The 13,778-nt window shown below is 33.6% G+C and overlaps 1 long non-coding RNA gene across 5 annotated transcripts in view; it reads left to right on the forward strand.

Annotated features, from left to right (window-relative positions):
• LOC136038525 (uncharacterized) overlaps positions 1-13,778 on the forward strand; it is a 171,077-nt gene that overhangs the window by 13,196 nt on the left and 144,103 nt on the right. For all 5 annotated transcript variants that reach the window (XR_010620237.1, XR_010620238.1, XR_010620235.1 and 2 more), the window contains exons 3-4: positions 4,509-4,801; positions 10,061-10,235. This is a non-coding gene — a long non-coding RNA (uncharacterized LOC136038525). The remainder of the gene's footprint in view (positions 1-4,508; positions 4,802-10,060; positions 10,236-13,778) is intronic.

Below are 13,778 nucleotides of genomic sequence, written 5' to 3' on the forward strand. Positions count from 1 at the left end.
ATTTTCAATTCGAATCGGAACCAGGGTTAGGAGGGGGGAAACAGAAATCTTGGAAACCGAAAATCTTGGAAAATCGCTTAGATTGGAGAGAACTGTATGAAACCTGATGGGAAGAATACGCACAAGTTCTAGATACGTGATTTACATAATTGGAACGGGAACATAATTGGACGATGAAAATTGGTAGGCGTGTCAGGGATAGGCACAAAATGACTTGATAACAATCGTTTCCCTGATTATACTATCGGGGATGCTGGAGGGAGAGGAAAAATTGAAAAAAATTAGGTTTTTTTAACTTACGAATGGGTGATCGGATCTTAATGAAATTTGATATTTAGAAGGACCTCGTTCCTTGGAGCTCTTATTTTAAATCCGACCCTATCCGGTGATATTGGGGGAGTCGGAGGGGGAAACAGGAAATCTTGGAAAACGGTTAGAGGAGAGATCGGGATGAAACTTGGTGGGAAGAATAAGTGTAAGTCATAGATACATGATTGACATAACCGACTGAATCTGCTCTCTTTGGGGGAGTTGGGGTTGTGTTAATTCGAAAAAATTAGAAAAATTGAGGTATTTTTAACTTAAGAGCGGGTGACTGGATCTTAATGAAATTTGATATTTAGAAGGAACTCATGTCTCAAAGCTCTTTTTTTTAAATCTCGACCAGATCTGGTTACATTGGTGGGAGTTGGAGGGGGAAACCGGAAATCTTGGAAAAACCCTTAGATTGGAGAGATCGGGATGAAACTTGGTGGGTAGAATAAGCAAATGTCGTAGATACCTGATAGACATAACCGGGCTGGATCCGATTACTTTAGGGGAGTAAGGGGGGGGGGGGTCCAGTGCTTTGGCGACTTCGGTGCTTTTGGACGTTCTAGGACGATGAAAATTGTTAGGCGTGTCAGTAACCTGCACAAATTGACTTGATAAAGTCGTTTTCCCCGATTCGACCATCTGGGGGCTGAAGCGAGAGGAAAAATTAGAAAAAATGAGGTATTTTTAACTTATGAGTGGGTGATCGGATCTTAATGAAATTTGATATTTCGAAGGACCTCATGTCTCAGAGCTTTCATTTTAAATCCCGACCGGCATTAAGCCTCTGATTTTCCTTTTAAATCAATCTATTGATTCTTAGAATTTCGCTTGAGCTCATACCATATGAGCTCTTGGCTCTTCCGACCTCGTCACAAGTGCCATATGAGCTCTTACTCTTGTTTTATCATTATTATTATAACTAGAGGCTTATTGAGTGTCTTAGATCTAAACAGGGGTATGATCTTTTTCGGTAATTTGATTGAAAGCTGAAACTTAATGAGACGTACCTAGCTGGTAATTTTATCCATTTTAATTTTTTCATATTATTATGAGCAACAGCTGGTATCATTCTCTGCTATTTGCTCTCAAAAGAAGTTCCACTATTTCCATTTGAACTAGGTATTAGGGGGAGGCTACCTATTTTGGTGTGACAGGTGTAAGCCCTTGCAACTCCGAGACTCAATCTCAATTTAAGAGTTTTCTTATTTAAGAGAAACGTTAGCAGAGGTTTGATTATTTAAAAAAAATAAATATTGCAGTTCTCTATGTAATTATAACTTGAATTGAAAGAAAACACATTTAAGGGCTTGCACAGACATACTGTGGTAATACTTTTTAATTTTATGCCTAATGGAGGAAGTCCCAAAAATATTCATTAAAATAAAATATAAAATTACTTGTGAAATAGTTGGTGCGAATTCACCCTTTGTTTTCAATCAGAAAAATAATGAAAAACAAAATCCCCATTTCTATGGATCGTCCTAAGAAACTTGTCAAAGACTATGGGAGAGTATGGTATCTATTCGGAAAATAACTTCTTCTAGACTTAGTTTATCCTGATAACTTGAGCGTCTTAGATGAAGATGTTAGCAAAATGAATGATTATTGGAATTTTTGGGAGCTCGAGGAGCCAGTAGCCAACAGGTTTTAAAATTAACGTGAAGAAGGCCAAGTTTCCTGAACTTTGAAGAAGTGAAGATGAAGAGGTAATGTTGGGTATCGAGAAGGTAGGTTAAGTGGATAACTTCACTTACCTAGGTAGTGCTATTGCAAACACCAAAAACAAGAAGAACAATAGGGAATTTTTTTTTAAGACAGTGGGAAACGAATTAGAATGAATATTTCGGCCCTATGTCCAAGGGCCGTCTTCAGCAATACAAATAAGAAAAAACAACTTACAAGAGGATAAAATCAATAAAACTAAAATGAACAGTTTTTCAAAACAGTCCCAGCATCCTTACCTCAGCGAAGTTCAACCAGGACTCTTCGTCGTTATTTAGTGCTATTGACAAGACGGTAGACAGATTGAAGGTGATAGCAGTAGAATAGCCAAGGCTCAGAATGTTTTTCTATTAAGTAGAAAAAAAAAGTTAGGAATAATTGGAAGATAAGTCAGCAAATCAAAATCAGACTGTTAGCTGCGAAACGTGAGCTCTCGAAATCACGACGGAAGGTTTATTTGGACCGTGAACAACGCGTTCCATTATGGAACAAGATGCCTCCTAATTATTGGGATTTTTGCTCAAAAATGAATTTATTTATAGAAAGCCTATCTGATTCAGGTTTTGTGTGCCGACATCGCTCTGATTTATTTACCTGTCCTTGGGAAAAAAGACACTTTAAGGGTTCATCAATAACTTATCTCCGTTGTGTCCGTTTGAGAAGGAAGTTTAAGAACAACCTGATTGGATGAAATGCAAGTTCGAAGAAGTGTTTGGTACTTTTTCTTTTGGTATCCTTTGTTAATTGTTGATGTTTAAGACAAACCATAAATTGATTCGACAATGAGCAAGAGATATTTATGCAACATGTACGCATAATTTTAATTCCTGAGGATAAATGCACGAGCTCCTTAGATAAAAGTATTAAGGTCATATTTATTTCTGAAAGTCGTTTGTTGGTTAGGGGTTTCCTCCTCAGAATTTTTAGAATGAGGTTGAAAAAAAACCTCATTCTAAATGTTGGATAATTCTTTTTTTGGGGATGAATTTGGAGGCGCATTTGTTACTTAGATAGAAATTAGGCAACGCCTCTTTTACGCTCCTTCCAAATATAATAATCGTTTCAATCGCTAATAAACCCCTTCCCTAATATACATTGTCAAAACTGTCGTAACATTCGTCAGTTTCTCCTTAAAGTTTCTCTATTGTACGTAACTGTCTAAACTTCAAATGAATCAGCTAAATTCAGGTTCAGATTCGTTATAATAATAAAACAAATAACAAAAGGTCCAGAGCCCGGCTAAGAAGACAAATTCGTAATGCACGGGATGGAAAAAACTTCTTTAAATAAACACAGCATCCATACTTCACTACAAGCAATTCATACAAGTGTAATTAAACATATTCTCCCGTCATTGCCCGGTCAATAACACCACCCGTTGACACGTCCAGCGAAATAAACATAAAAAATAATAATAATAATATAAAAAGCTATTAAAATAAAATAAAAGATACCAAGAACTCTGGAGAAGGCCTAGGTTCAGTAACATCAAAAACCAGATAAAATGGGAACAAACTTACATCCCAAAAGCGATCCGCATTAACTAAAACGATTCACTTATCACATATAAATTTCAATATATCAACATAAATTTAAGTTATCGTTTAATTAATTAAAAATTTCAAAAAGTCCTCGATTTCAACTGTTTATTTTGGAAAGACTACGGGTATCTTTTGGAATGAATATGCCACTGTTTGAAATTATGACTTTAGGAAGTTTCCGGGATATTCTATACCGGACCGGACCAAGAAAATATATTTTCTTTAATTTTTGCGTCACTCAGTGTAAGCAATTCTGGTCTTAAATATTTAAAGCCATCCCCTATCGTGTCTGTAGCTCGTGCAATGCTTCTCAAGAGCTCAAGTATTGTATGCATATTTCTTCAATTGATAAACTACCGTATCAAGGCGTATTAGTTCAAGTATTAAATTGCTTTTTAACTTGGAAAAGATTTTCTTTCCGACACCATTTTATAACATGAGATAAGTCAATTTTGTTCGCTTACTAACTTAAAAAGAAGCTATGCAATGAAAAAGAAAAGGAACAAAATGTAAGTCACAAAAAAGATAAACTTTTATACTAAAAGTTAAACTTATTGGGTATCTTAGATCTAAACAGGGATATGATCTTTTTTCATAACGTGATTGAAAGATGAAACTTAATTAGACATAGCTGGCTGGTAATTTTGTCTCTTTTTATATTTTATCATACAATTATGAGCATCTTTCTCTGTTATTTTGTATCAAAAGAAGCTTCTTTGCGACATTGAATCCAAGCGTGTTAATCTATAAAATATATGGGGCAATGGCGGGGAGGGGGGGGGGTTGTTAAACAGCTGAGTTTAGTGAGTATACGTTTGCATAAATGCTCTTTATTGGAGCCCCCATTGAACTGTAAGTGTTTGTTGATTTATATTTAGTGACCCAGTAAAATGGTACTGTTTAATTACCAAATATTTTGTGCCCTTTCAGTTGAAAAAAAGAGTCCAAATTTCGAAGAAGAAGAACAGCATCTATTGAAAAAGTCGAAAATGGAGAACATGAATGATGACAGTAAAACGGTACTGTTTAATTACCAACAATTTTGTGCCCTTTCGGTCGAGGAAAACAGTCACCGTATATTGGGAAAGAGTCCAAATTTCAAAGATGAACGGCATCTATTGAAAAAGTCGAAAATGGAGATCAGTGATGATGGCAGCATGTTTTTAGGAGAGAAGAAACTCACCAAAACCCTATGCGATGACATTGACGAAGTGGAATATGAGGTAGTTGACATAAGTCGGGAAAATAATTATTTTTAGTTTTTCGATAACTTGGGATTATTGGGTGTCTTCGATCTAAACAGGGGTATGATCTTTTTTGGTAACTTGATTGACAGCTGAAACTTAATTAGACGTACTCGGCTGGTAATTTTTTTTTAATTTACTATCTTATTTTTCGTAGGAGCTGGTATCTTTTCTTAGTGACTTTTTATGAATAAGGGAGTCAATATTGATCAATGAGACTAATTTCTGAGCTAATGAATTCCATTTCAGAGGGTAAAATATTTTTGGGAGATTTTCAATGGAAATCAAATTAAGTCATATATAAGTTTCTTTTTAAGAATTTTTCTAGTGATGTTGAGACGATAAACTAGCTAATTAAAGTGGATTTGAGGTTCCTGGATCGCCTTAGGCGTGTAAGAAGCAGGATTTTTTCCTTCAGTATATCAGCAGCGAATCTTTCATATAGTTTTAAGGAGTGAGGGAGATGGGACGAAGGTTCCCTTTTTTCTTAGCTTCTCGATTCTTCTTCAAATCTCTAATGGGGAAATAATGGGAACAAAAACGGAAATTTTATTAGCTGGTATTTAATTGGGTAAAGCTAAATGTTCGTCCAGTAGGTCTCTAAACTCCCTAAGACAGAAGAAGGTCCCAGAAAATCCTTAAGACAGCTCTCATGCCCCCTTTTGCACAATAGGTTTGACTCTCTTTTCCTCTGGGGTCACTGAAACTCCCAGGCTTTTTGTTTTCGTTGCTTTAAATGTGTATTGCTGGGGGCTCGGTATTAAATCTCAGCTTCATCTTAATAGACTAATAAATTCACCAATGTAGCCATTGATATGAACAATTTTTGCCCCGTAGTAACTTAAGAAAAAAGTTTTGAAAATAACAGTGATAAATAAATGCTCGTTTTAAAAAAATCCAGGAGTAGTAAATGTTTACCACAATAGTCTCAAAATTTATCTTTCTGAACAAACTGTTTAGGAGTTGCTGATACCCTCTTATATACTGATTAGTCACCAGAAAATGGTCAGTAACTGAAGTGGTTGCCATTGAATTTTTCCTGTTTTTGTAACTTGATAGATGAACATCAAGGAAAAAGGAAACATCAGAAGATCCACATGGAAAGCTAACTGGTCAGATTCTTTTGATATTACCCATTTGATATCACTTCCAGAAGATGATGAAACTACAGGCGCTTGTTGATTTCCGTCCTCGTTTTATATTTTTGTGAGATTGGTATGAATCTCGAGTGTGGTGTTGATTTTATCATTTATATCGCAAACAACAATTGGATCATGTCTCCATTGATCTTTTCTTTATATCAGGAAGGTTCCAAAAGATTCTTTTTTTTCGCAAAAAAATGACTGAATGACTGAACTGGAAAAGGAAGAATTATTTTCTCTAACCTGGTCTTTTATATATGTGTATGAAGAATCCCCATACGACAGTAAATGATCCCTCCAGATCTTCATGCTAAAAATAACCTAGATAATTTCGTAAATTTCACAAAATAAAAGATATTTTGGTCACATATGCAGTGAACGTCATCAGTAGTATTATCACTACTAATACTTACTGCGTTATTCAGTATTACTACTAACGGCGGTCCCTCCGTATGTACCCAAAATATCTAGTATTTTTTGAAATTTATCACTGTCTATTCAAAGGATTTATTCCTATTAGAACTTTTTATTTAAAAAAAAAAAAACTATTGATTCACTCGAATTTGGAATGAATATACTGGAAGAATCAAATAGGATAATGGTCATTGCCATCTGTTATGTATACGAATATAGAGGGGAGGGAAAAATAGGGGGTAAGCGAAGAGTAAAATATTAAACTGGAGAGTTTGAAATTCTACAATGTAGAAAATAGGTGGAACAATTTTATTTTAGGAAAAACTTTGCGAAATTGCAGATGGTTTCTTACGAAGGATTGTTGGAAATGCAGTTAGAATTAATCGTGAAGTCGCCTTTGTTTCACAAAAAAGAAGAGGGGTTTTACAAAAAGTATTATGTAATCGAAAGGAATGTAAGGAAAGTGGAAAAAGCTTTAAAATATAAACCGAGGACAAATGGAGGCCTTTGATAAAACTACTGAAATTGCAGAAAATTTAACCACAATTCAAAACTGTCCAATATTCTCATTAGGCAATTAGCTGTATTAAGCATAATTGTACTATCTTAAGCAAACATGCGAGGAAGCATTAGAGATGATAATCAATGGATACAAAAAAATAAATAGGCCCTGGGTGCTGATAATGTGGTAAATGATTTTTCTAAATAAATTTAAGAAAAGGGGAAGTAAGTAGTAATTTTAATAAAACTTTAATTAAACCAAATCTATGAGAGGTATCAGTGCTATAGTGAAGAGCCATAAAGGTTCAGTGCATTATTAGTATTTTTTTTTTTTTGCCAAAGGAACTTCATATTGAAGAAAAGGTCGTTCAAGCTTTGGATGGAGCTCCTTCGATTTGAAATAAGAAGTTCTAGTGTCTTTTTTTAAGAGCCATAATTGATCGGAGGGCAACCAGTTTCCGGCACATTTTTTTTCAACCATTCATTCAATAAAAGTTTTGAGATAGCCATTTTGTCTAAAATAGTCCACAGGTAAATAACTTCTTCCGGGTTTGACACCCTCCCAGCCCCAGGACAAGGGCACCATGTTATTCAAGTTGCCCATTATTAACACTTACGGTTTTTAAGAAAAGAAGGTGTGTCTGATCATGGACCTAATAAAAGCTTAGAGTATTAAGGCAAAATCTTTAAGGAAATTTTGAGAGGAATGTCAAACACAATCAAAATTAATTATATTTTGTTGGTTTTGAAAAGTGAATATCAGTTGCGAATATGGAATAACTTGGGGTATTATAAGTTGAAACTTTCAAGGTAGGTTAAGGGATGTTGAAGGGAGATTGGAAGGTAACCAGTTCTTTCTTTTTCTTGCCCTTTTTAGATGCTTCCTCTCCTTTACAATGATCAGTTCTTTTTTAATTTTCAATACGTTTAAATTAGTCTAAATATCTAATAGAACTATGCATCCAGGGATGCAATACCCCCATAAATCTGGGGAAAGATTGTAAATATTGCAATTTGCCTATTGTTTACATACAGGGTTTATCATTAAGAATAGGAGAAATGTTTGTTGTGGGTGTATCCGAAAGGCTTATGAGAATTAAGGTTAAAATAGTCAAAAGATCAAATAACTTCGCTCTTACATTTTAAGAAAGATTTATTATATTAAGTAAGACCTGTTGGGGTGACAAAACCCCTCACATTTTTGGAAAAAGATTCCGAGGACAATCGACTGATTCTGGGTGTGTTCGGAACGGTTGAGAGTAATTAGTTAAAACTGTTTCGAATGTTGAAGAACATGTAAAACAAAATCAAAAGATACTACGTGCACCCAGCGTATCAAAAAGGTGTGTGTGTAACCTGTCATGAACTACTGACAGTATTAAGCTCGAACCCTCAAGGTACGTTGAGGGGGATTTTAAAAAGTGAGTCAGAGGGCAACTAGACCTTTTCTTATTTAATTTTTTTGAGCCCTCTTCCGAAACTTCTGATTAGGATTTGATTTTAGAAAATTTTGTGTGTGATATCCTGTTTGTAAGAATTTTTATTTGTTTTACTTTCGACTTAAACGTAAATTTATTTTTTATTCGTTTTAAGATCTATTTATTCATTTATATTCAATTTATTATCAACCTATGAATGCTAAAAAAAACTATTAACAAACGTTAAACGGTTCTTAAGCCAAAGAAGATTTGCTTGTAGATTAGTACCTATATCTCTCTGTTTGCTATGATTGTTTATTTAATTTTGGTTTGTTTTGGTTTTCATTTATTCCCTTAATAGTAGTTTCTGGTTGTTTTGAGTTTGAATTATTTTAATAAGTTTTCTCTAATGGTCTTAAGTTTAAAATGCCTTTTTTTACTTTTCTTTAAAAAAATTAATTTTTGGGAAATTTTTTTTTAATTAATTGGAAAAATAATCAGTGTGAGTGTGGTAATTATAGAAGCCTTAGCTTAGTTTCCGTAGGAAGTAACCTGCTTAGTATGATGATACTTAGTATGATGATTTCGAGATTCTTTAGGTCATGTTCTAAGAGAAGAACAGTTTGGTTTTTGGTTGGGGAGAGGACGCATTCGTCTGGTAATTTTGTCTTTTTTTTTTTATTTACCATATCATCATGAGCTGCAACTGGTGACTTCTTAAGAACTAGGGTATCAATATTGAATTCAGTGAACAGTTTCTGAACTAATACCTTGTATTTCACATGGTAAAATACTGTTGGGAGATCTTAAATGGAAGTTAAATTTAGGCAGGTATCAATTATTCAAGGCATTTTCTAGTGACTTTGACAAAATAAATAAGATAATAGGAGTTAGAAACGGATGTTTGGTTCCCAAATCACCTCAGGCTTGGTTGAAGAAGGATTATTTCCTTCAGCATATTAGCGGCGAATCCTTCATGTAGTTATAAGAATAGTTTTTAGGAGTGAGGGAGACGGAAGCTTCCCTTTTTTCTTAGCTTCCCGATTCTTCTTTCAAACTCTAATGGGTAAATAATGGGAACAAAATATAAATTTTATCAGCTGGTATTTAGTTCGATAATATTGACAGGGCGTCCTCCATGTCCCAGAAAATCCCTAAGACAGCTCTCAAGTCTCCTTTTGCAAGATGACATCATTTCAACCAAGAAGTCTTCTTAGTGTGTTTGTGAAATTTACAGTCCTGAAGACTGAATAATACTCTCAGTTTTTTAGTCTAATTAATATTAATAGATAAAAAGGTTTTCCGCTCTTTATTTCTTTGGTAATTTATACTGCCAGCCTTTTTTGTTTTCGTTGTTTAGATATGTATTACTGGAGGCTCGGCTAAGGTTATTGGCCGTAACCTTGGGTGGTTCAGGTTGATTTAAATTAAGCTGTTCCGGTTTCCTACTACACAACTTCTTATTCTCAGAAAATCAATATTTCGGCGTGCTATTGAACTATTTTCGACCTTATTTTATTATAAAATCGGGTGGACATACGAATTTCTATCTTACTTTTTCGCATTCTATCATCTTCATTAATTTTTATTTCCTGAAAGCTCGAATTTCTTCCTAAGTAGTGTTTAGGTGGATTGATTGATGTCTTTATCACTGGAGCACATTTGAGCTGTAATGTCCCAATGAGCAGTAAATGGCCATAGATGTATGTATATTTTGTGAACCAGTAAAGCGAAACTGTTTACAACATTTTTTGCTTTTTCAGTCGAGGGAAAGTCTTACCGTATGTTCAAAAGCGTCCATACTTCAAAGAAGAAGAATAGCGTCTTGGAAAAAGTCAAAAATGGAGAACAGTGATGATGGGAGCATGTGACTAGGAGAGAAGAAGAGACTCGCTGACAGGCAATGCAATACAAATGTTTGGCGATGTAAAATATAAGGTAGTTGACATAAATTAGGAACAGTTTTTTTCATTTATTTAATTCTTTTATTATTTCTTATAACTTAAGTGAGTGTCTTAGATCCAAACCGGGTTATGATCTTTTTCGGTAACTTGATTGAAAGCTGTTGCTTAATGAGACATACTCAGCTGGTAATCTAATCTTTTTTTAATCTTATCATATTATTACGAGCAAAAGCTGGTATCGTTCTCTGCTATTTTCTCTCAAAAAAGCTCCCGTATTTCCATTTGAACTAGGCAATAGGGGGAGGGTACTAGTTTTGGTGTGATGCTAATTAATTTTAATCAGTTATTAATACCTATTTACCTATTTCTGGGGCTATTGTTATTTGAAGGGTGAAAACTTAAAAATGCTCTAAGGGTCAGTTTTTTTCTATGAGTGACCTTACAATAAATAAATGCCTGACAGAGGTCCTGCAAACAAACTGTGCCAGATTTACCCAATTATCAGTCGTCTGCGAGACGCTAACAGTTGATCTTGAATTTGTTCTGCTGTTGCCTTGTTTTGATACCAAAAATAGGTAGAAAAAGGTCTTGTGCTGTAAGTAGGTTTGAAAGGATATTTTATTGTGGACCAAATATATATACGTGACCTAACCTAGTTTTATACAAAATTCGAATCATTTACGGAGTAGTTTGGGACATACGACTTCCTTTTACGGGTTAAGGTATATACTCCCTCTAAAATATCAATTTCATGACGCAGTTGGAGCCCCACATTAGAGACAGGGGGTTTTGTTAAAATTTATGTTATATTTTTATTCACAGTGGATTTCTGACTTTACAGTATTGTCTATTTCTTAGCTAGGCCTATCTTAATGTTTTCTAGATTTTATGTTAAAATCAATAGATTTTGTTAATTTGAATTTTTTCGAATGAATTGCATTTTATTATTTATCACAGTTTTAAATTGCATTTCACAGTTTATTATTTTTTTTTATCGTTGACAACTTTGTTCGTAAGAACATAAGGCCAAATTTTGACCAAATAATGCTCATAGCAGCTAAAAAAAAATTGCAGGAAAGCCGAGTTTTCAGATTATCCAGAGGGTTAAATATGTTTTCATTTTTGTGTCCTTGGTTCTTCGACGAATCTGAAGCGGGGCACAAAGCTTAATCAGGAGTTTAAGTAAGTAGATACGCGTTATAGCTTCGTGGGTAACATTGTTTGGTACTTGTGTCTTATAGCCACCACATTTCATAATATAAAGAATAAATATAGCTAACGCGTTTGACATGCAGATCCGCTATTCTTTTATCTCCCCCTCCCCTTTAATTTTCAATGCATTTTCCCATCCGTAACTTGTTTTTCCAATTTTTGTTTCGTCACAGTTGATTAAATTTACAGGTACACGGTTTGAAACAAGGGAGATGTATTGCGAGAATTGCTGGAAAATGTATAATTTCAGCTATATATTTGCACATAAGGGGAGGGGGGAAATTAAAGTATAGTGGATCTGCATGCAAAATACGTTAGCTTAAATTATTCTGCGTATTATGCAGTAAGAATTGTTTTATTAGGATTAACCCAACTTCACTTCTTAGGTGTAGTGGCTATAAGATACAAGTACTCATTGTTTATATGGGATATCCCACTTTAAATTAGAAGAAGTTGTGACAACAATTTATTTAAAGACGATGCAGATGTTTCAGGACGTTTATGATTAAAGGAAAGAGAGGAAAATAAGAAAGGAAAAGATATAAATTTCATTAAGTTGATTTTTACCTATCAAAGGCTACGAGCCTGAGAAAATTTGTCTGATTTTCAAAAAAGGGAAAAGGCCCCCTAAAAGTAATAAAATCTCAATAAAAATCTCATCATCAGATTCAGCGTATCAAAGAACTATACTATACAGGCTTCAAACTCATCTGCGAAAATGTGGAATTTGTTGTTTTCTTTTTTTCAGAAGAAAAATCACCGATGTGTTTTTTTTTTATATTTATTCATCTTTTTCCGATGAGTGATCGTATCGACCAATTGATTCTAGAACATCGTGAGAAGAATAGTTGGACCGGAAATTCAAAGTTCAAGTGCCCTTTTTAAGTTGCCGAAAGAAGTGGAGGGTAACTAGGCCCCCTCACCAGCTCCCTTTCCCCAAATAGTCAAATCAAAATTTTGAGATAGTCGCTTTGTCCATCATAGTTGAAAGGCCCAATAACTCTGCCTTTAGATTTAAATGACCCCTCCCCCCAGGAGCAAGGTTTTTAAACTCAGCTTTTTACTCTTATATCAACTTTTCTCTCATTCCAGCACTTCAAAGCTGTATCGAATCCAATTTTTCCTACAGCTTATTGTCTGATACACGGCTAATCTGACAATTTTATATATATGTATATATATATATATATATATATATATATATATATATATATATATATATATATATATATATATATATATATATATATATATATATATATATATATGTATGATATATATATATATATATATATATATATATGTATACATATATATATATATATTTATATATATATATATATATATATATATATATATATATATATATATATATATATATATATATCATATATATATCATATATATACATGAAAAAAAAAATTGTTCAAGACACTTCAAATGATCTTTCTTAGCTAGGATCTGTATTAGAAATATTTAACTAACTTCAGGGAGCAGTTATCTTTAAATGAGCTCCACCAGTAGAGGTGGGAGATGAGACTTCCCTCCGCACTCTAGAAAATCTTTGAAGAATAATCAAAGTATGAAAATAAGAAATTAAGGCTCTTCTTTTCTCCTGTTTTTAGCAATGTCTAGTCTACCTTCTTTCCAAAAGATCCTTTTTTTCTCAAAAATGTCCATAAATTTCCTATTATTAACTCCTTTAACCTTTGGCCGCCCTGTAATAGTGAAGGGCTTTCTACAATAGGAGTGTGGAACCTGTTAAGGTTATTGGCGGCAACTTTGGATGGTTTAGGTACATTGAAATGAAGCTGGTCCGGTCTCCTACCACATAATTTCTTATCCTCAGAAAATCAATAGTTTGATTTGGTATTGAAAAACTCATGACATTATTTTAACAATAAAATTGGTAAAAAAAAATTGCGATTTTTTTTGTTTGCCGTATTCTGAATTTCTTCCTTGGTAGTATTTTAGCGGATTGATTGATGTCTTTATCACTGCAGTGGTTTTTGATTTTTTTTTCTCTGCGAAATAATTAGCTTTTTAATATTTATATTTTTATGCAAAACAGCAATTTTGTATCAAGATTTTGTAAATGAAAATATCAGACTTTCAACCATGTAACGAAAAGTCGAGAGAGATAACAATTAAATAAAAGTTAATAAGCATGAAAAAAGGTGTTTCTCCTAGTTTTTGGTGTTTGAAATATTGACAAATAAAATTCTCAAATAGTAAGAGAAAGTAATTTTTCATGCAAAATGAAACAAAACTCAGCAACATTTTAAATGGCAAGGATTTCTGGAAAAGGTAAATATCCATTTAAGCTATAATAGATTTAATTAATTTGCGTTATTATATGTTTATC

Source organism: Artemia franciscana, chromosome 18, assembly GCF_032884065.1.
Source record: "Artemia franciscana chromosome 18, ASM3288406v1, whole genome shotgun sequence".
NCBI lineage: Eukaryota > Metazoa > Arthropoda > Branchiopoda > Anostraca > Artemiidae > Artemia > Artemia franciscana.